The sequence below is a fragment of the Bombus vosnesenskii genome, unplaced genomic scaffold, assembly GCF_011952255.1.
Source record: "Bombus vosnesenskii isolate JDL3184/JDL3185 unplaced genomic scaffold, Bvos_JDL3184-5_v1.1 scf7180000013264, whole genome shotgun sequence".
NCBI classification, from domain to species: Eukaryota; Metazoa; Arthropoda; class Insecta; order Hymenoptera; family Apidae; genus Bombus; species Bombus vosnesenskii.
In genome coordinates, this window is record NW_022882924.1 from 4,174,619 (window position 1) to 4,194,941 (window position 20,323).

At 48.3% G+C, this 20,323-nt stretch overlaps 1 protein-coding gene and 1 long non-coding RNA gene across 2 annotated transcripts in view; both read right to left on the reverse strand.

Annotated features, from left to right (window-relative positions):
- The window catches only part of LOC117236020 (cysteine-rich motor neuron 1 protein-like), a 156,151-nt gene that overhangs the window by 56,792 nt on the left and 79,036 nt on the right, over positions 1-20,323 (reverse strand). The gene's annotated exons all lie outside the window — the stretch shown is intronic.
- Positions 7,107-20,323, reverse strand: part of LOC117236213 — a 43,340-nt gene continuing 30,123 nt past the window's right edge. Inside the window, exons 3-4 of the long non-coding RNA XR_004493815.1 lie at positions 14,733-14,736; positions 7,107-7,127 (exon numbers count right to left, since the gene is read on the reverse strand). This is a non-coding gene — a long non-coding RNA (uncharacterized LOC117236213). The remainder of the gene's footprint in view (positions 7,128-14,732; positions 14,737-20,323) is intronic.

Consider the following 20,323-nt stretch of genomic DNA (forward strand, 5'->3'; position numbering starts at 1 on the left):
ATATCCGATTAATCGGTCGAGATAAAATAAACGTCCGTGGGGTGGGGGGAATTTCCATTCGCGGTCGTCGTTTGCCGTCGCGTCGCATCCAATCGATCATTGAGAGAAAACGGTGGCAATTGCCGGACCACCGAAACTTACTTCGAAAGGGCGGAATAATTAGCCGGAGTAATTTGAAAGGGACGATGAAACTGGCGCGTGGCTTGTCGGAAGTTGTAGGACGCGGCGCGATACTTGTACTCGCGAACCCGTTCCAGTTTCACTGGCAAATGCCGTAAATTGGTCGCGCGAATGGCTCGAATCGAGCCTCGCTATTTGTTTTCGCTTCCGCAAAGGACTTTCGGTTTGCTTCCGCCAGGTATTCCACGCCGATGTTTCGCTAATTTACCTACAAAGCGAACGCGCAACCGGTCGTTCGCAATCGCGATTCCTCTCGCGAGCGCCAGCGATATCTGTTATCGTTAGAACTTCCGCGCCGTTTGCGCTGATTAACCTCGTTACGTCGTCCCCGATATATTAACCCATCTCCGACAAATTCCGCGCTAACGATCGAGCGTCCAACCTGTCCCGGACACGATTTTACCGCGCATACGCCTATGCGATAAATAAATAAACGTTACGTAAACGTCTTAGACGGTGCCACGAATCGTCCGGCAATTCTCGAATTGTTCCACGTTTGTACATCTTGCAGCGGAGCTTCTTTGCCTTGCAAATTCCTGTTTACTCTTTTCGTACGACGCCGTACCTCTTTCACGGTAAATTTAATGCTATTAAACGAACGTGTATGTCGGTCAACAAGCTTGATAACAAAGTTGATATTTTTCATGATTCTGTAACAACGGTCTCGAAGCGAGCCACCTTCGACTCGTTATTCTTAGCAGTAGCTGTTCTCAGTTATCTGTATCGATCGTTATTTTCTTTATCTTACTTGTAGTCTTTCTTATTTATCTTCTTCCCATCTGCTTCTTAGTACGTATTCTTGGTATTTGACGTATGTCAAATGTTTCGTTTGTTTTATAAGGAGACGGTAGACGCACGACTTTCTTTTATATTATTTTCTTCTATCGCAACGAAACGGATCGTACGTAATCCGATGGAACGATATAAAACGACAAATCTCGCGCGTTATTTCCTTGTAAAGGAAAAGAAGCTTCTCGCCTAATATTTACCATATTTCTATATTCTAAACGACACCGCTCTTTCGTCTCTGTTAACGCCATTCGGGCTTCCAAGTTATCAGGTTGTCCGAGAAGTGTCTTTCTTTCGCAAGCACGTTTTTTACAACAGTGCACCTCCGTACAAACGTGAAACCAAGTCCGCGAAATGTCACGGTGTTTACCTCGACAGAACAAAAATGGATCGTACGCAATTCGCTAAAATAATATAAAACAAAAAGCGTTGTTCGTCTATTATTTCCTCATAAAACGAAGGAAACTTTCCGGACAACGTAATACATTGTCGTCGAACGTTTCGTTCGCCGAGCACATTGCCGAAATTGCGGCTACAGCGTTCGAAATACTCGGTTTCATTTATAGAACATCTAGCTGCTTTAAGAGCGTAGTCGCATTAAGAATTCTACGCTGTTCTGTTCCATCATATTCGAAATTAATGCCATATTAAAACCTGTTTGGACTTGTGCGATCCAACTATGGGGAACAGCGAGTAATTCCAACATAGAAATTCTTCAACGATTCCAACCGAAAACTCTAAGATCCTTGATAGGATGCATCTTGCTATGTTACCAACGAAACAATACACGGCGACCTTAAGATACCAACATTTAAAGAAGAAATATCCAAATTCGGTTATATCTGAACTATTGAGATATGTATAATTTTATGTGCTACACTAGGTTAGATGCGTAATAGTAACACTTGTATGTGAATATGAGTGTGTGGAAGTATGTGTGTACGCGGTGTCTCGAAAACAGATGAACGTAAACTGTTCAGTCGGTTAACAGTGGGCTATGGAAGAAAGTGTTGAGACGCGTGCAAGTTTGTATCTTTGAAATCGTTTATCAAATAAATATATAACTATTCTAATATGAATTCCAAGCGTAAATTTAGTATTCCTGCACCATTATTTCGGCTATTAACCCATTTGCATCCAAGCGTGGATATTACTTTTTATTTCAGTTGCTAAGTATTCTTCACATGTGAGAGATCGCGTTTGACACGTTTGCCAGCATCTTGCCTATATCGGTTTATTGTTTCGACCATTTTAAAGAATTCCACGCGAAATAATACGATTAAATTTCTTATTTCTTATTCCTATTATTTTTCTAAATAAATAATTTTTTCTTTTTTTCTCAGCTATAAGGAACGTAAGATGCGATGTTTGCGAAGTAACATTGTCTACCTAATCGTTTCGAAGAGTAAATTTTCGATAAACTCCACGAAGAATTCGAATGTCATTTACCGCAACTACGACCGACCACGCGCGGTGATAGGAACCAGTCTTCTGAAAGTAGGGCCATGATGCAAATGGGTTAAGATCCAAAATTCTCAACGATAACATAAGAATTAAGAACCACCAAAACCCACTACGCCCACTACACCCACACAACCCATTACAAAACCACGCAGGCTGAAAAGACATTACCCTTTAGATCGAAGCATTAGATTCAACTAGAATCGAACAAATACTTCGATAAACACTTATTAAACACGACATAGGAACACACGAGAATAATTTACTTATAATTTTCAATGAGAATCGATCGTAAAATTCTCGCAAATAAAAAAGAGAAAAGTATTTTCGAAATAAGGTTCGCAAGGAGATAGATATTCGGCGTATGTTCTTGCGTCTGGTCGCTCGTTTTTTGGTCATACGGCGACCGTATCTGCTCACCTGCGACGTACGATCGATTTAAAACGACCAACGTCTTAAAACGAAGTTGCTACTTGCGCACAAAGTACTAAACGCAATACGTAGTGGAAAGTTTGATTTCGTTTGAAATCGTGCGTTTCTCGGCCCGGCTGGAGACATCGTTTTCTTCTCACGCGACGGTCGCATCACGCTCTTCATGGTCATTTTATAAATGTTAATGAGTTGTGCGAGGTTCTTGACTTTTTCTGTCCACGCGTTTCAACGACGCCTCTCGTTCCTGTCTCGCTTTCGAATACACGACGAAACCGATCGTACATTTACTTGTACGTTAAAAGATTCTTTTTTAACTACAAGTTAGACAATAAATCAAATGTTATATATACGTCATTCATTGAACAAATGGTTAATTAGCGCGCCCACTACACCTTTTAACATCTTCGCTTTAGCTCGGTTTCACGTATCTCCAGGTCGAACTAACGTTACCGTTAATCGCCGTATTTAACCGTATCGGGCCAACTCGTACGCTCGCCAACTTCATCTTTCGCCTCTTCTCTTCGCTCTTTTACGGTATAACGTTCAGTGTCTGAGTTATGCGATGTATCTTAACGCTGTTTCCACATGCTCCGTATTATTCTTTATGTATATATATCATTCACTCGTTTCTTATTGCGTTAAATTTTCCAAAAGGATGCTGCCCGTTAAACGAACGAGTAAATAAATAAATAAGTAAATAAATACATACTCGTCGCGATTCGTATTGTCACGTAGAAAATTAAAGAAATCACGAAATTGACATATCACCGGTGATCTCCTAGCGTCGCAGTTCGAACGTTTCACAAATAAGGTAAAGAATTGAACTTCAGATATTTCTTTCTTATTACTTACAATTATTATTTACCATTCGTCCAGCCGAACATCTGATAAATCTTATTAACTTAATTGCTAAATAACACGCGGATGGCTACCCACAGTGGGATACCATCTTCGAGTTTAACTATTTTATTTCTTCAGTAAGGTCAGTGGGGTGTTTTCCTTTTAATCTTCTTTCGATGAAAGTTAATTTTAGATATAGTGGTCAAATTTACTGTACAAATCCATCTGAGTGACGGTACAGAGTGTTGGAACAGGGAGTGTCGAGAGCTGATTTTAGGAAATTTTATATTTGCGTTTGGCTCCTATGGAGGTGTCGCTGGGACCCAAGGTCGGAGATGGCCACGCTGTTACAGTTTCCTGGCGCTCGAACGCTCTCTACGTCGCTGTTTCGATGGGCCGCGGAATGTTCGTTAGATCTCGTTGGTTTTTCTATCGCCGATTTATGGCTCTGTGACGATATACGCAACGATCATCTATTAGAAATCGTGACGAGTCGGGAATCGTTGGCGATACGAATTCGACGAAACGAACGCTGGATAAAAATGTCGGTAGACGAGGGATCCTTCGTCCGGATCAACAGGGTTGTTCGCGATCTTTTCCGAGAATGCACGCGCACGCGTGCGTCATCGATCTTCGAGCAAAAAGACGACCGTTTCTTCGACTCTTTCTACTACGTTCGCGTTCGACGGCGAAGCAAGAGAAAGAAGAAGATCGATTCGCGTTCGACGTCGAAAAGACGCGTTTCGTTCCGATGATTCACCTTTGCTGGAATTCGTTCGCTCTCGATTCTATACAAGAGGCATAGAAAATACTGAAATACTGTTTCCTTTCGAGTGAAACACGTCAGCGCCGTTCGAAAGAAAGCTTAGTTCACCGCGTCGAACAGCTCGCCCTACGACCTTTGGCCAATTTAACCGAACGATAATAAACGTCAGTGAATTTTGCCAGCCGATACGCTTTTTCTCTCCTTCTTCCTTTTCCTCCAAATCCTTTCTTCCTGTATGATATTACGAAGCATCGTAACGTCATATTAGGCGTATTGTACATACGTCGCTGTCTTCCTCTTTCATCTCAGATCCCGTTAGTCGCATTTGTAAAACTACGAACTCTTTGAGTAAAACGACATCGATTTGTTCACCGGGTCTGTCGAATTTCTCAAGCGACGAATAATTACGATTTCGCGAATGTTCCGTTTAATCGTGTTCTCTCCTGTTTTTCTTTCTTCTTGCGTCTCTAACATACTACGCTTTCTTCTCTTCGCCTGTTGCATTCCTACGCGTTGCATCTGCTTACTTTTTCATCCACCTTCCGTATACGTTCGCTGTGCACTTTGTTATTTATTACGTACGTACGTAAGTGCATTACGCGTACAATGTTCCATCGTACGCTAACGAGGATTATATCCCGTTGAAATAAACGAACAAACGTTAATAGACAGCGTCGTCACCCACAAACGACTTGTGATCGAACGATATATCAAAGGGTTACACGACCGCGAACGCCGGTAATAAAAATAATTAATACAAGAAACGACGGCTCGTCTCGAAACTCGTCAATTCGGCAACATCAAGCCCATTCCGATAACACGCCGCGACTACGATCCGCTCTTAACCGGTTAACTGTATCGGACGAGTTTACTCGTCGTCGCTCGTATCCTTTTACAAACTTCGCGATCTAACCCCACGAGAGATTTCTAAAACTAAATTCCGCGGTTAACTGATCAACGTGCCCGGGATTGTTCGCGCTGAAACGAACCAGAGACTCGTAAGCCGACGTTACGTTTGTCTCCGGTAGAAACTGTATCTATCGATCGCATCTGCCAACGTGCCGTGTATTGGACTAGTCTCGCGAATCGTTTCGAAGAAACACGCGAGAAACTTGTGTCTGACTGAGTAAAAAACGGTGTTACTCGAACTTGTAATAAATATAAATAAACGAATAAACAGGCAATTTTCTATTTTCTGTCGCGCAATCTCGATCTCGCGGGACGTCCGTAGAGAAATTTGCGCGAGAACGAGATATTTGCGAAGGGAGGGGGGAAGTCGCGGGTGGCGCGTCACGAGGACAAAGTCGAGCTCGCGGTTACACCGAAAGAATGCAAGGACAGGGAAGAGTCGTCTCTGGTTCGCGAAGGTGGGGCTCGTCGGTATTTTTCGTAGTCAGCTGTACAAAGATTGACATCACCGCCGCGTGCCAGAGCGCTGATTCATCGAAAAGAAAGCACTCGAGTCGATAGTACCGGGAAATGAATTAAAGTAGCCGTTTGTCGTCGATCGAGATAACGAGCCGCGCGTCGCGTTCGGCAAGAAAGACTTCTGTGTTCGTTTCTGTACGAGCCGGCGGCACGTTATCGCGACGAATCGCGAAACTCCTTTTCGGAGAATCTTTTATCGCGTTATCGTATTTTTTACGCCGTATGACACGAGCGCGCGAGCCAAGATTTTTCGCCGTTTACGCGAACGCCACTCGTATGTAAACGTCGACGCTAACGCGCCACACGCCGAAACAACAACGGCGACGCGACGTTATATTTGCTCGAACGTCGGAATTCGAAGATACGGTTCGACGGTCGTTGGAAAAACATCGGACGTTCCGAATTTTTTTCGTCGTTGGAGCTGCACTGCATACGAGTTCTTGGACGTTTTCGAAAAAAAAAGTGGCGCGTGTCGCGATTCCAATGTCGCAACGTCGCGCTATGAAAAACACTGGCACGTATCCGCGTATTGTAGACGGAAACACAGAGCTCGCGAGAAAAGCGCAATGCCGTTCGTCGACAAACATCGAGATTCGCTCGTCGATATCGTCCTTTGTTCCTTGGTTTTGCGCGACAAACTCGTTTCCACGGTGTACGTTCAGCGTTTCCTTTATTTCATTCCTCGTTCGTTCTTCCTCGCGCGCGTATTCCACGGACCGGTCTCGTAAAAAGACGGTAAAAAAGGCACGCGGCTCGAATAGATCGAGTCGAAGGAAGTCGGATGAAAAATAGAAAAAGTGGCAAAAGGAACGCGAGATACCAGCGTCGTTAGACGTCTCGGTGATCGTTCGATGCGAGTCGCGTAATTTCGCGACTCCGAAGCGCCGACGACTTTGCGACAAAATTGCGTAATCTTCGCCTCTCGTCTTTGACGAGTGCGTGAATTCCTAACTCCGATGACGTATACGTATAACGCGTCTCGGATCTCCTCTATCCAACGTTTTCGTTAACGATATCGGTTTGCTACTAAAATCCTACTTGCTTCTCTTGCGCGCTGACGACTCGATTAAACATCTTTTTTAGAATTAACACTCGCACTGATCGATCGATCGGGACGATGGAGCATCCGTAATCGCTCGTTCCTCGATGTCTCTGAATGCAAAGTTAGTCGTCCCTCTCGCAAAAGATATTTCCTAGCATTTAGCCATACTCTCTCTTTCTCTCTCTCTCTCTATCGTGGTACCGACGTAACATCTACGCAACAAATTCGCGACCTACATATTTATTCTACTACTAGCAATCTCGCTTTTGATTATCACATTCGAGTTATTAGAGCTAAGGGACGAACGGAGCAACGAACGTGCACGAATGTTGGTGAAAAACAGCTCCACATCTGTCAGGTTACAAATTGTTGAATTTAGTAGTTCGTTCTCGAGTACCGTAAACGAGTTACGTCGAGGTTCTCATCTTGGATCTCGACTTTTTAGTCTGTTTATTAACGATAATACGTTTGATTGCTTTCCTCTCGTGCCTATTTCTTTCATTCGCGGACGATTTAAAGTCGCTTCGATGCCCTTAAGAATTCGACCAGCTCCTGTTTCTTATTCAACGCGATCTTTTCAATCTTGAACCTCGGTGTGAAGCGAAATAAGCCATCTCTCGATATTTCCAAGTGCTCTGCTATCCGTTTTCCGCTCTTAAAGAGTAGCTTACTGTGTAATTACGTTCTCGTTCGATTTTCGTGCTCCTCGGGGAATATTCGAGATTCGGATGCTCTATCTCCCTCCAATTTATCCCATTTTATCCCACGTTTGCAGCGTTCTTCGATCGTTCGGCCGCCTTATCAACGATACTTACGCGTCCAAATAGAGAACGTTCGACGTAAGTTTCTGCGCTTAGCCGACCGTAATATGACCAAGTCCTATGCGTCGCTCCACACTACCACCACGTTCACAAGAGTCTGCCGTCTCGTCTTTAAACTCGCGTCTCTCGAGGGTCGTCGTCTTACGTTTGACTTATTGTTCGCTCGCGAGATTTACAACGACGCGCTGTTACTCGTCCTCGAAATTGTATCTTCTTTTGGACTAATCGCATCTTGGCCAGCGACAGGACGCAGCTGCGATATCCATTGCGCGAAAGGCAGTGTAGCGAGCATAGGACTCTTTACGACCAATTTGAATTCTGCGAATCGCGCTTCTTTCGTATCGTAGTTCTTATCATTCTGCAACGTCTCTCTACGATCGTATCTACTTCTTTGTACACTAAAAGGGTTTCTTACTCGTTAGCCACGACGAATACGCAAACAAGAACGCGGTTCTAGACTCGCGAACGCGGCGATCGCAGAATTTCGATTAGTTTATCGCGTCGGATCGCGACATTCGCGAGGATAACGAGCTGCCAGTCTCTCGGCGAGGCCGGCGTATTTCACTGCGATCTGGATGGCAATCACGATTTCGCAAAGTATCGTTAATGAACGACGGCGCGTTGAATTCCGTGCGCGCCGTTCCACCGCGCGTCGTGACGCACAGGCCAAAATACGCGACTCGAATTCGTCCATTCATTCGCTAGCGCGTTCCCTGCGACACGCACCGCGTTCGCGTACGCACGGCCGCGCGTACGCCGCCACGCACACGCCGCTACCGAGCGGCGTTCATTCACTGACTCGCCTTCCTCTTCTTTCCGTTCCAACGTCTTTCCTCGTTTACAACCGGCGCGCTAACAGCCCGCGTCGACCTAACGAACACGCGCGCTCCTCGCCGCTCGTCCGCTCTCCTTCTGCTTTCTATGCGCGCGTTTTTCGTCCGGAGGATCGGCGATTCGCGACGAATCGACGCTTTCGTGGAAAAGAAACGGAAGGCGATTCGCGTAAATTCGCCGAGGCTAGCGAACGAACGTTCTCTCGTCCGCGTTTCGCCTCTCAACGAATTTCCATTTTTCGTGCCAGGCTTTCGTTCCACGGCGATTACCACTCGCTTCGTTTTCCATCTGGGCGGCGCAGCGGGTGAAAGTCACGCGATAACAGCATCGCCGGTCTTCTAATCGTCGCTAAGATCTAAAGCCTCGGTAATTGGGCAAAGAAATCGGGAAACCGTTTTGCTGTTTGACCCTCGTTTCCTATAAACCAGCAACGGCCACGGTGATTAAATAACGCTGCGGGCACGTCGCGTTCTCATCGTCGTTGCGAACCGCCGCAAAACCGGATCGTCAAAATCATCGGGAAAGAAGATCTACGACTCTGGTAGACCGGTTTTTTTATCCGGTTTTTGGCGGAAAATTCGCAGAGGTCGCGCGACATCTGGCGGCCTTGGTTCGTCGACGAACGATCGTTCGGTTCGTAATACGAATACGACGGCGGGACGCGACGTGCAGCCACCAAGGGCCATCTGGCCAACGAGTCGATATTTCAATCGGAATCTATATACATGGACGTTCAATAATTATCGATTCGCTCGTAAGCGCGATTCGATTGCGCGAGCTCTAACGAGTAGAGTCGCGTCGTCGGCCTTGGCGCGATACAAGAAAGATAAGGGCGTTCTTTGTCGCTATTTCGCCAGGTTGCGTCATCTCGGCCGGTCATCCGCGCGGAGAGGCAACATCCTGTGCACCTTCCACGTCTGGGAAACTCTTTTACGCCTCGCTTCGACGTTCTTCCACGTCGACATTGACTTAATTCGCAATTCCGTTGCAAACGAGAAGATACCTCCAGTACGAGGAATATGCCGGGTCGAGGAACTTAATTTCAGAGAACGACGGGACGTTGCAGGCGACTCGCGTTACGCGAACATCGATCGAGCGTACACGTTCCGGTAGCCTCGTAACTCGCAAGAGATCGAAATTTCGTCCGAGCGCGGAACAACGCGCGCGGAAAATACGCGCGTGGCAAAGGGGAGAGACGATCGCGTAAAGCGGAAAACGCGTCGGTTCGAATTGAAATTTTTCACGCCGTTACACTTTCCCGCGTATCTTTGAAAGAGGTCAGATACGCGACGATCGAACGGTCGCTCGCCTATTTGTTAACCGCGCTGGCATATTGGACATCTCGCAGCGGCTTTCATCGAGAGAATTTAACGGCCTCGTTCGCTCACCCCAAATTATCCATCGCTTTAAATGAAACGTTCCTGCGAGAAATCTGCGATATTACGACCCTGGTCGTGTGCGTAACCGCGCGAAACGTTGTACGAGTATCGTAACGATACAGATCGCATAGGGTTTGAACATGGACAGTGTCTTTTCTTCCACGTTTCGTCCCTCAGCCACGATTTCGGAAACTAGCTCATCGCGCTAATCCTCTTCGTTCGACCACTGCCGAAGAAACAGGCTCCTGGAACGCTCGGAAGACGGTGGACCTCGGACGACGTTTAGAAGGTGACGAATCACGACGTATAAGGAACGTACCGAGGCTGCAACAGCCGCCGAATCGTCGTTTATAATCCTCGCTTCGACTCGGAATGCTCGTGAGAAGAGAAGAGAAGAAAAAGAAGATTGTTTCGTCCCAATGTGGCCACGTAATCGAGAACTTTTTGCATCGTACATCATCCTAACGTATATATGTCGGATGAGCACAGGGATCAAGGTTGTGGGCGTCAAATCTTCGCGCGAATTGGCCATTGATGTGGTACAACACACAAGTGTAGTTTGTAACAGGGTGTTACAGTCTTGGCGATTAGACACTCGCGAAACCAGTGACAATGGCTTCAGGTTCGATAACGAATCCAAAATTCGTCAAAATGATGACGAATGCGATGAGATACACGTAGGACTGTACGTACACGTAAAACTTTTCTGCATGAACTCACGCGCAGTGCAAGTGGAACTTCCCTTATATATTCCTCTCCCCACCTCTCGGGTCAATCTTTGCTTTTAAGGAGAGCCATATAATCGTTCCGTACCTCTTGTCAGGTACACGTCCCTCCCGTGACCGTGGCTACGTTCAGTCGGCCGTTACGTCACTTAGAGCTCAAGCCCATCGTCATAAAGTCGGATTGGAACGTTAAATCTTATTTTTTATCATTTAAGTATAGCTGCAGTAAAAGTCTGGACTAGGGTACTGGGGTTTTTGCCAACATTGCAAAAGGGAAGTCCCGATGTCCTTTCATCTCCGACATATATATATATATATAAAGCTCGTAGCGAATTTAATTTGTACGAACTAGTACGTACCTTTATGAATTGAATTTGCATGAATTTGCGATAATTCCAGAATTATCTACTCGTATAACGTGTTTACTCTAATACGTTATTTTTGTCTGGCGAGTAAATCGACTGCATCGAATAAATTAAAATACCGCGGAGTGCCGAACGAATTCCACGAACGGATTGCGCGATTTCGTAAACGCGTGTACTACATTGGCCCCGGTCGATCGACCGGTGCACAGCTACGGCGCAAAGAATACCACAAATTACCTTCGATGTTATCTCGCGTTCTTCGAATGCCGGTATCCCATGGCGAGAAACAGAGAAAGAGAGAAGAATATCTTGGGCTAAATCGACAATGGAAAACTCCGACAGCACGCGTGTCTTCTCTCTATCAACGGCGCACACCAGCGGCTTTCGCGCTCCGCTTTTGTGTCCCGTGACAAACACGCGAACTCGCGCCGTTTCTTTTCTCCTACGTCTTTTTTCCCCGAGCGATCGTCCCTTCGACCAACCGCCTCTGTTACTACGCGCATTCCATTTCCAAACGTCTTTCCGGATGAACCGACGATCTTTCGCAGTAGCGTAGCGAGCAAACTCGAAAGTATAGTCTTTCTCCGTGCGCGCGAAAAGAGAACGGACGATCGATCAGGCGCAGCGTACGAACGAAAATTCGACTCGGTCGGACGGTGTCCTGTTCTGGAAAAAGGAATCGGTAAATCGGAGTTTCTCGGTCGAGAAAGGAGGCAGCATCGTCAGCAGCTGGAAAGGCCAAGAGCAGCTTCTCCGCTCGGTCGAGCTCGCCGAACAACTTTGCTCGGTGGTTTTCGATGGCAGGATAAAACTTTCCGTAGCATCGGTTTCAAAGGGGCAACGAGACCGGTGCGGCGCGCCATGCCACGGCAGGGACAGGCTCGTTAAAGCGAGATCAGCTAGCCGTTTCTGCTTCTTCTCCGTGTACGTGCAAGTACGTGCCGTACCGCTGACCAGTCGTTCTCCTTTTCCTTCTCCTTTTCCTTTCCCTCTTCTATTAACGCAACATCGTCGAGTCTCAGTTTTCCGTTTTTCCTCGTTACCTTTCATCCGTGCAATTTGCGGAAACTTTCTTACCCGGGCCAGTCCGGTTCTCCATGTTTTCCGACCATTAAAATCACCGAGATATCGATATCCTATCCGGCATCGAACAACGTCTCGATCAACCAGGACGTTCGTGCGCGGTCGGAGATCGCGCGATTATTTTCGAGAAACAGATTATTTTCATGACCGGAAACTTACTTGTAAGAAACCGTACAACCTGCAAGAGTAACCGCGCAAACCGAATAACTACGATTAGGTGAAGTTTGCGAAACTCGGTGAATTAGATGGGTTTTTTTTTGGATGTTCCTTCGGGCGTAACATTTACGACACGTCGCTGTCTGCAACCGGCTGTTTGTCGTCTAAATTGCGTATACCAAAGGGTATATAACCGTGAATAAACAAACGAACGAACGAACGAATAAAACAAATAAACGGCTGGGAGGATAACGAGAAGAGGTCGATTTTTCGAGTTTCGGCGTCGAGAACGTTTGCGTAGAGCCGTTGGGCGAATTCGCGGGGCACGTTCAGTCTCGCGGCGTACCGAACCAGCGTTTCGACTTGCTGACACCGCTCTTGGTAATGCCAACAACCGCTCTTAATTATAATTTTAAATAGTCGCTGTTACGTTCTAGTTTGCCGCGGTACTTTTATTAACCGTGAAATATATCGCGAGAGTCTCCTCGACGAGAGAGGAAATTGCAGCGAAATACAGTGAAATACGGCAGACAGCGAGAGAAAGCGGGAGGAAAAAAAGGCAGGCAGAAAGAGAGACGAGAGAAACGGAAACTAGCGCTGAAATGTAATTTAATTCGATCGGGGCCAACGACGACGTAAGTAATTTACATTAGGAAAATTGCAGCCGGCAAACGGAAAGGATACTTTTGCTCGTCATGGAACAGATATCGGGACACTTTGCGACAAAAATAGAAGTACGCGGGCTTTTAACAAGTACCAGAAATAATTGGCGTCTGGGATGACGCGGTTCAAATATTTCGAGAATGATGCGAGCGTTGCTCGCGGCGCGCCTCGCCTCGCTACGCCGCAGCGGCTTAATAATAGACGCGTAACAACTCGTCCAGTTCCAGCGTTCGACGTCCATCTTTCCAACTCGCGGAGATCGATCGTACGCGACTCGACGAATCGGCGAAATTCTCGCCGCGATTTCATCCACGTTCTCGAGAAGTGGCAAGCTATCGGTGCTCGATCGAAAAACGAAATCGACGCGCGGTTTGCGTTTCGCGTCGTCCGAGCGTACAAGCAGCGGAAACGAAGGAAGCCGCGAAGGACGCAAATCGAAGAAGAAGGAGAATAATAAGCGCGCTTACGTGGCCGTAGCTTCGATCGCGAACTAAACGAGAAAAGATTGGAGCGAGGATGCGACGAGAGGAGGTTGGAGGCGAACGAGAAAGAGAAACAAAGAGAGGCAAAGAGCACAGCGGAGAAGGATACGTTCGCGTGTTTCGCTTGGCGTTTATTTCTGTCCGGTATGCTCGCGTAACCACCCGTTTTAATCGCGCGGCCACTAATAGCCGCAGCGTGTGCATGGATGCGCTAAAAACACGGAGAGAGTCGATCAGCTGAGCCGACGTTTGTTCGTCGGACGTCGCTCCGTCGCTTCTCGCGTCTTCTTTCTCCGCTTTCTTCTCTTCGTGTCGTTCTCGTACGGCGTTCTACGAGTTCTCGCGACGAAGGAGATCGCAACGCGATCTTACGCGTAAAAACCGTTTTCTCGCTTCGCCGACCGTTGATCGAGTTTCTCCGCGATTCGACTCGATCCAGAGCGTTTCTCGCGATCGGCCAGCCACGTAATTCGAGACAAGGACGACGGTGATCGTCGAGGGATTGTTTGGAGGGAAGGTGGACGACACTCGGCACGGTTACGAGTACGTAGACGACGTTTATAGAGACAACCGGTTTATCTCGGATTTTGTCCGTTCAGACGTTCATTAGAGAACTCGTGACGCGCGATTATCGGCCTGTCGCGGTATTACTTCCGGATTAATCCGACGGAATTACTCGGGTTGCTATAATCCCATGTGCGAACAAAGCGGTTACGCCGTCTACGGGGTGTACGCCTGTTCTCGCGTTCCTCTTCTCTTCAGCGACGGAAATACGACGGAACGTCGACGATCGACGACGTTTTTGCCACGGACCGAATTAGCAAAGCGATCGATATTAACGGACGGCAACGTGTTTTTCATCCCATCTGCCGAGTTTTGCTCGGAACAGCCACCGTCGATGAAAATAATCCGCAACCGATGGTTAAACTTGCGCGTTACGATGGATTTACATTACACGACATAGGACACGAGCCATCGCCTAACGGCGACGAATGTCGCTGACGAATATATGCGGCGTCTCGTTCTTAAAACGTACGTTTCGACGATTCGTCCGAGGTGGTGTGTCGCGATGGGTGTGTGAGGATTGGTGTGCTTAACGATCGATTATTTATTAAGAACGGATTAACAGTCAGAGTCAACAAATAACATGTGGCGGATCGCTAGGCGGTCGAATATACGAGCGATTGATACCGCACCTAGCGAGACTCCCTCTACGTCTAAGGCAGGGACTACCGGGCATAGCCTTACTGACGAGTCCACCGGCAGTCCCGGGACGAAACGCAAACTCTCCTCTTTTCATCCGCCACAAACGATTAACAGATACGATTAACGAATAACTGGAAACAACAAGTAACAACAGACACCGAGAGATCATTCGACGCGTTTCTATGCAATGGTACTGAGGAGTTATGCATCTAACGGTGTAAGACAGACTGACTGCCCTTTTGTTCCGGATCGGACGGATTCTTCTCTTCGTTGCCCTTCGATATCTCCCCCACTAGCGTGCATTCGGTAGATGTGCCGTCGCGGCTGGCACGTGTATGCTCTTTCGAGAATTCGGCGGAAGGATTGAGAAGATATCGATGGTACATTGGACACGTCGGTGTTGCGCTTTGACGGCGTCGCGCTTTGTGTCCAGAAAATTCCGTGACCCGTGCCGTCACGCGTCGTATCGACGACCGTACCGTGCGTACTTCGCGCGTTGGAACGTGTTCGCCACGTTTTATACGAACTGTCCCGCGTTATCGCCCGCAAAGACGTTGGTCGGACCGCGAAACGCGTAGTACAAATCTACTCGTTTGCTCCGTCGTTCGGAGCTTCGTCTCGACGATGCAAACGCAGCTGTCCGATCAATTTCCCCCGGTGCTGATCCACCGCTTTCTGCGGTGGTCACCGCATCGAACAAATTCAAATTCTGGTCGACGATCGAACCGAAAAGCAAACGCGTTAGCATGCGATAAAGTTTGTAACGTGGCGAATAGCGTCGGAAACGAGAGAATCGACGATTCCAAAAGCCGACGATTCGGACTGCGGATGCGGCCTATAAACGGGCAAAGTATCATTTCTGTGTTTGAAGCGGAGATTAAACTTCTGGGCGCGAAAAAAAAGGGCACGTGGAACGACGATGAAACGTCACGGTTCACCGTACGATTGATTCGCCAACCTTTTATTCCGCATTGCGACCTCGCACGGCCCGTTTCATTCCAGTTACGGATGTGTACGGATGCTCGAGCACACGTTACGCCGTAAAAACCGCGTAAAACGTTAAGCACGTGTTTTTCGGCAAACGTCAAAGGCCGTTTCGTTTCGCTGCTTCGTACTTGCTCGCTACTTCGTTTCTCGAGAAAACGATCCTTCGCGGTAACCGTAGCACAGAAATCATGCCCCGTTTGCCTTTCCGTTTCCGTTTCGCCTTTACAATCGTCTCTCTCTCTCTCTCTCTCTCTGTCTCTCTTTCTCTTTCTCCTTCCCTCTTCCCGCGACCGTACAGCCCAGTATAATTAGGGAAATCGTGGCCGAAGTAATTGCGAGCAAGTAGCAAAGGGGAACGAGTTACAGAACTCTGGTCCGAGCGAACCGGATGCCGGTCGTCTTCGCGTCTTTGCCCAACCACCGCCTTTTTACCGCAACGACGCAACGGAGCGCGACGTCGTTCAACGAGCCGAATTTCGTACGCGTGACAAAACGTCGATGCTTCGACGCGTATTTTCGTAGCGATCGATCGCGATAAAACGTCCATCTCGCGTTTGTTCGTTGGCCAAACTCCGACTGTCGGAACGCAGCAAGAAGAAGGCGAGTTCCCTCGATCGTGCAACGACTACTTTCGATCGTCTGGACGGTTGGACTCGCGTCGCTAGACACCGAAAACGCGTCAACGAACCACGCTTGCGTCTACCTTCCCTCGTAGACAATTGGTGGAAGAACGTTTCGGGGAATATTATCTCGCAAAGGGGTCGCGAGCAAAGCGTGGAGAGCAAAGCGTGGCGCAACGCGACTGAATCTTAATTAGAAAATTCATTTCGGACGTCGTAATCGGTAGCTCTTGGGCGCTGGAATTTTCGGAATTCCCGTTACGCTCCGTCCCCTATGTTCCGTTTCATCTCATTTTCCCCTCGTCTTTTCCTCCCTGGCTGCTTCCTGTTCCCTCGCTGCGTCGTATTTGGCTGGATAATCGCCTACTGTTCGCTCACCCACGCGGAACGCGTCTCGCAACGAACGAGTCTATTCCGGCGAGAAATAACGTCCGTAGGTTGGAAAAAGGCCGAGTGACGTCCGACAGTTTACTAATTTACATTAACATCTCCGCAATCGTGTTCGTTGTCCGAAGCTGCTGTCACCGGCGATACTTTGCGCTCCGATTACGACTACTTATCACGCGCCGTTCGCTATTTTTCCCTGGCACACAGCGCACCCTTTAATCCGGTTTAGTCGCATCGATCGCCTCCGTAAATCGCGCCGCGAGTACCGTCGCGGTCTATCGATCTTTTCGGCAACTACGATGTGCTGTTCCAAGAGGTCGCTTATCGACACTCCGAACCACTTCTCGCATGAATTACGACGTTGTTCCAAAGGCTTTTTCTCGCCTATGCATGTACCTACCTACGTTCATACGCGCGCGTGAATAAGCAAATGGAACTTCTGTTCGCGAGAAGATCGCGGTCTCGTCGAATCAGCGTGCCGAGTCGACCGATTGGAAAGTAGGCAGAGCAAACTCTGCCTACGGAAACGAGGCTCGAGCCGACGTAACCAACGTTTTACGTTCGTCGTGGAATCGGACGCGGTAACGGCCAACCGAGACGATAGAACGTGGCGCGTGTTCCTGCCGCGAGAACTCGAGAGGAGCGTTGTTTTTTTCGAAGAAAAAGATGCGACGATGGCACCCGGATGAAAGTACGTACGCGTATCGCGAAATTCGGTCGGATCTGTTTCGCGGGATCGCGTCATCGTTATTAAAAGAAAACTCGCGTGTTTACGTTTTTCGGCGCGGCCACGTTTTCACCTGCCTCGCTCGTCCTTCGACCGCTTTAAAATCGCATGCAGGTAGAATGACGTCAGACGGCTGCGAGCAAACCGGTTGTCGGCCAAACGAAAACCGCTAGCCGCGACCTCGACTCTCCACGAAACGCACCGCAGCCTTATACGCGCACGATCTTGCTCGCTGCCGCTTCGTTTTCGCGCGCTGTCCCGCCTTCTAAATTCGTTCGCCACCGCTCGGCCGCGATCTTCGCGTTTCGTAATCGATTCGCGTCGCGAAACGATAAACGCCGCCGCGATAACGACTCGATCGCACGACCTGCTAGACGAGAGAACGACTGCGTCGCGCACTGTGGCGGCATTCGGGAAAAAATATCCGGCTCAGATACGAGTGTTTAATTTGTCGGTCGCGTTTCGCTGCAATTATCTCGTGTGTCTCTTTCGAGCGACTCGTCGTTAACGCTGCGAGCCGATGTTACTCGAGAGGGTTTTTCCCGTGGAGAAACACACGCGTACGTTTATGCGCCTACGTAGATAAATAAATAGACGAATAAACAAACGAGTCTCGTTATTTCAAGTCTCTAGGGCTTATCCGTTCAGAGTATGAAAATTCTTTCGTAGCGTCGACATACTCGGAATTTCGTGCCGTCCGCTACCGACTAGACCGATTTTCGAACACGGTCGTCTTATCTGGTAGCCTTAACGCAAATAGCATAGTTACGAAATCGAAAGTATTCGATGTAAATTGTCGAGAGTCGGTGATAAGCATCGTTGCTGTCGTACGTCTCCTTTTGCTCGCGTTTAACGTCGCGGTTCTCGAGTGTTTGGCCATCGAGCAGTGAAAGGACGACGTTCGGTGTGATTGTCGCCCGTAAGATATTCGACGCTGTTATACATTGTCCTGGCATTGTTCAGCTAGTCTCTCTAAACGCTGCTTCTAGAATTCCAAGGAATTTCAATTTACCGCGTCCTGAACAACGTCGTCCCCCACGCGGCTATTTTAATCGCGTAAATCGCATAGCTGTCCGTTTTGACGGCGTACGTTCGACGATCGAGATCTGTTCGGTCGGTCTCTCGATTCCTTCGAACGTTCTTCGACACGCTCGCCTATATAGGAAGAACACGCGTCTAAACTTTACGTTTGCTTTTTTCTTTCGCATTTTCTACTTTCATAACGCGTGTTTTCGCCTATTCGCCTCTTTTTCCTCGCACCGTATGCACGACAAAGGATTCGTTCTCCTCGCGAATAAACAAATAAATTTGTCTCGGAAGCGGAGCAAAGTTACGCGATCACGAATTCAGCAGCGACGCTTCGCAAATCCAATCCGAACAAAGTCGTTTCTCCGATTCCACGTTGTTACGAGTCGTGACCCGCGCGCACAGCAAAGCGAGCTACAAGCCGCGCTATTGGATCGGAAGTATCGTCGCGTACCACGTATCGAGCATTAATCTTTGCCCGCTGTTTATCCGTCTTCGGTGTTTAATTTCCTCTTTTTGACGTGCTCATTTCCGCGACGGCCACGCGATGCGTCTCCCTTCGTACGTTTGTCGACGACTCGTCGCGCGACGAACACCGGAAAGCGAGGCGCGAGAAGCAGAAACATCGAGGCCGAGCCGTTCCATCGCCTCGTCAAACGCCTCGCCACTTTGCCCGCGATTATCTTCGTTCGAGGTAGTCTCTCGACAAGGAGAAGGAGATTCTTGTCCTTGTCGCTAGCTTTCGTCCTTCTGTCGTTCTCTCCTCCCCTCGTAGAAGAAGTATAGTCGCGCGATTTAATTTTGTTGCCCGCGAAACAAAGGTAAGGTAAATACGAGTAGCAAAGAGGCAAAGACGAGAAGAATCCGCTCTCGCGATCGGAACGCTCGAGAAACAACTGCAGCGGCACTCGACAGCAAACCTCCCAACGGTTTCTGTCCCGTGGCTTGCACTCCAAAGACCCTATCATCGACCGGTCGACGACAGAGTAGCGGTTAGAGTCGTTGGTTACGAACGTTCCAGCAGACCCGGTTCAAATCCCGGCACTCGTAGTCCGATCTTTTCTCCACGATTCCTAACCGAGAAGAAGCCAACCCGAATGAAGACAAAAATCTCGCAAAATCCTATACACCAGGGGCGACACATACACGAGCAATAACGCTATAACCACAAACTACTCACCTCGCAATCGTTTCGTTCCCCCTGCTCTCGCGAGCTCGTTTCCTCGACGCCGAGACGCGTTATCGTCGTTACCAGTCGCCCATGGCCCAGAGAGAGCTCGCTAGCAGCGTCTTCGCGGCGATTTTCGAATCGGATCGAAAAAGACGGAATCGTCTTGGCGATTAGACAACGCGACGTCGTGGGTTACGTCGCGGCGAACGGTGGGTTACGACAAATGCGAAGCAGCTGGCGCGACGTGACGCGCGTGAGGAAAACGCTAACAAGCTGCAAAACAGTTCGGTTACGAGACGCCGATCGAAATTTTAGCAAAAGTTTCTGCCCGTTCTCGTCCCCGAGGATTTACGCGAAAACGATCGGCCGTCCCATTTCCGCACTCGACCACGCGGAGAAGCCCTTAACTCGTCGACGAAAAGGGAAAGTTTCCCCCTTTTGCCGCGGCGAATCGTTGGCGCCGAGAAATCGAAATCGAATTTAAAGCTTGCCGATAAACGTGGAGATTAATGCGGCCGCGAAACGCGCTCCGAATACGAACGAAAACGATCGTTTCCCCTGTACCGTGGCGGAGAACCGCCCACGATGGAATTACGAGCAGCCGTTTCGGAAAATACCGAACCGGCTGTGCACCGAGCTCCAATTATTTCCCAGACTAGCTACCGTTCGAAACCTGCGAATTTCAACGTTGCCAACCGAACCGGAGAAGAGGAATTCGAGCGCGATGCATAACGCGCACCGGGATACGTATTT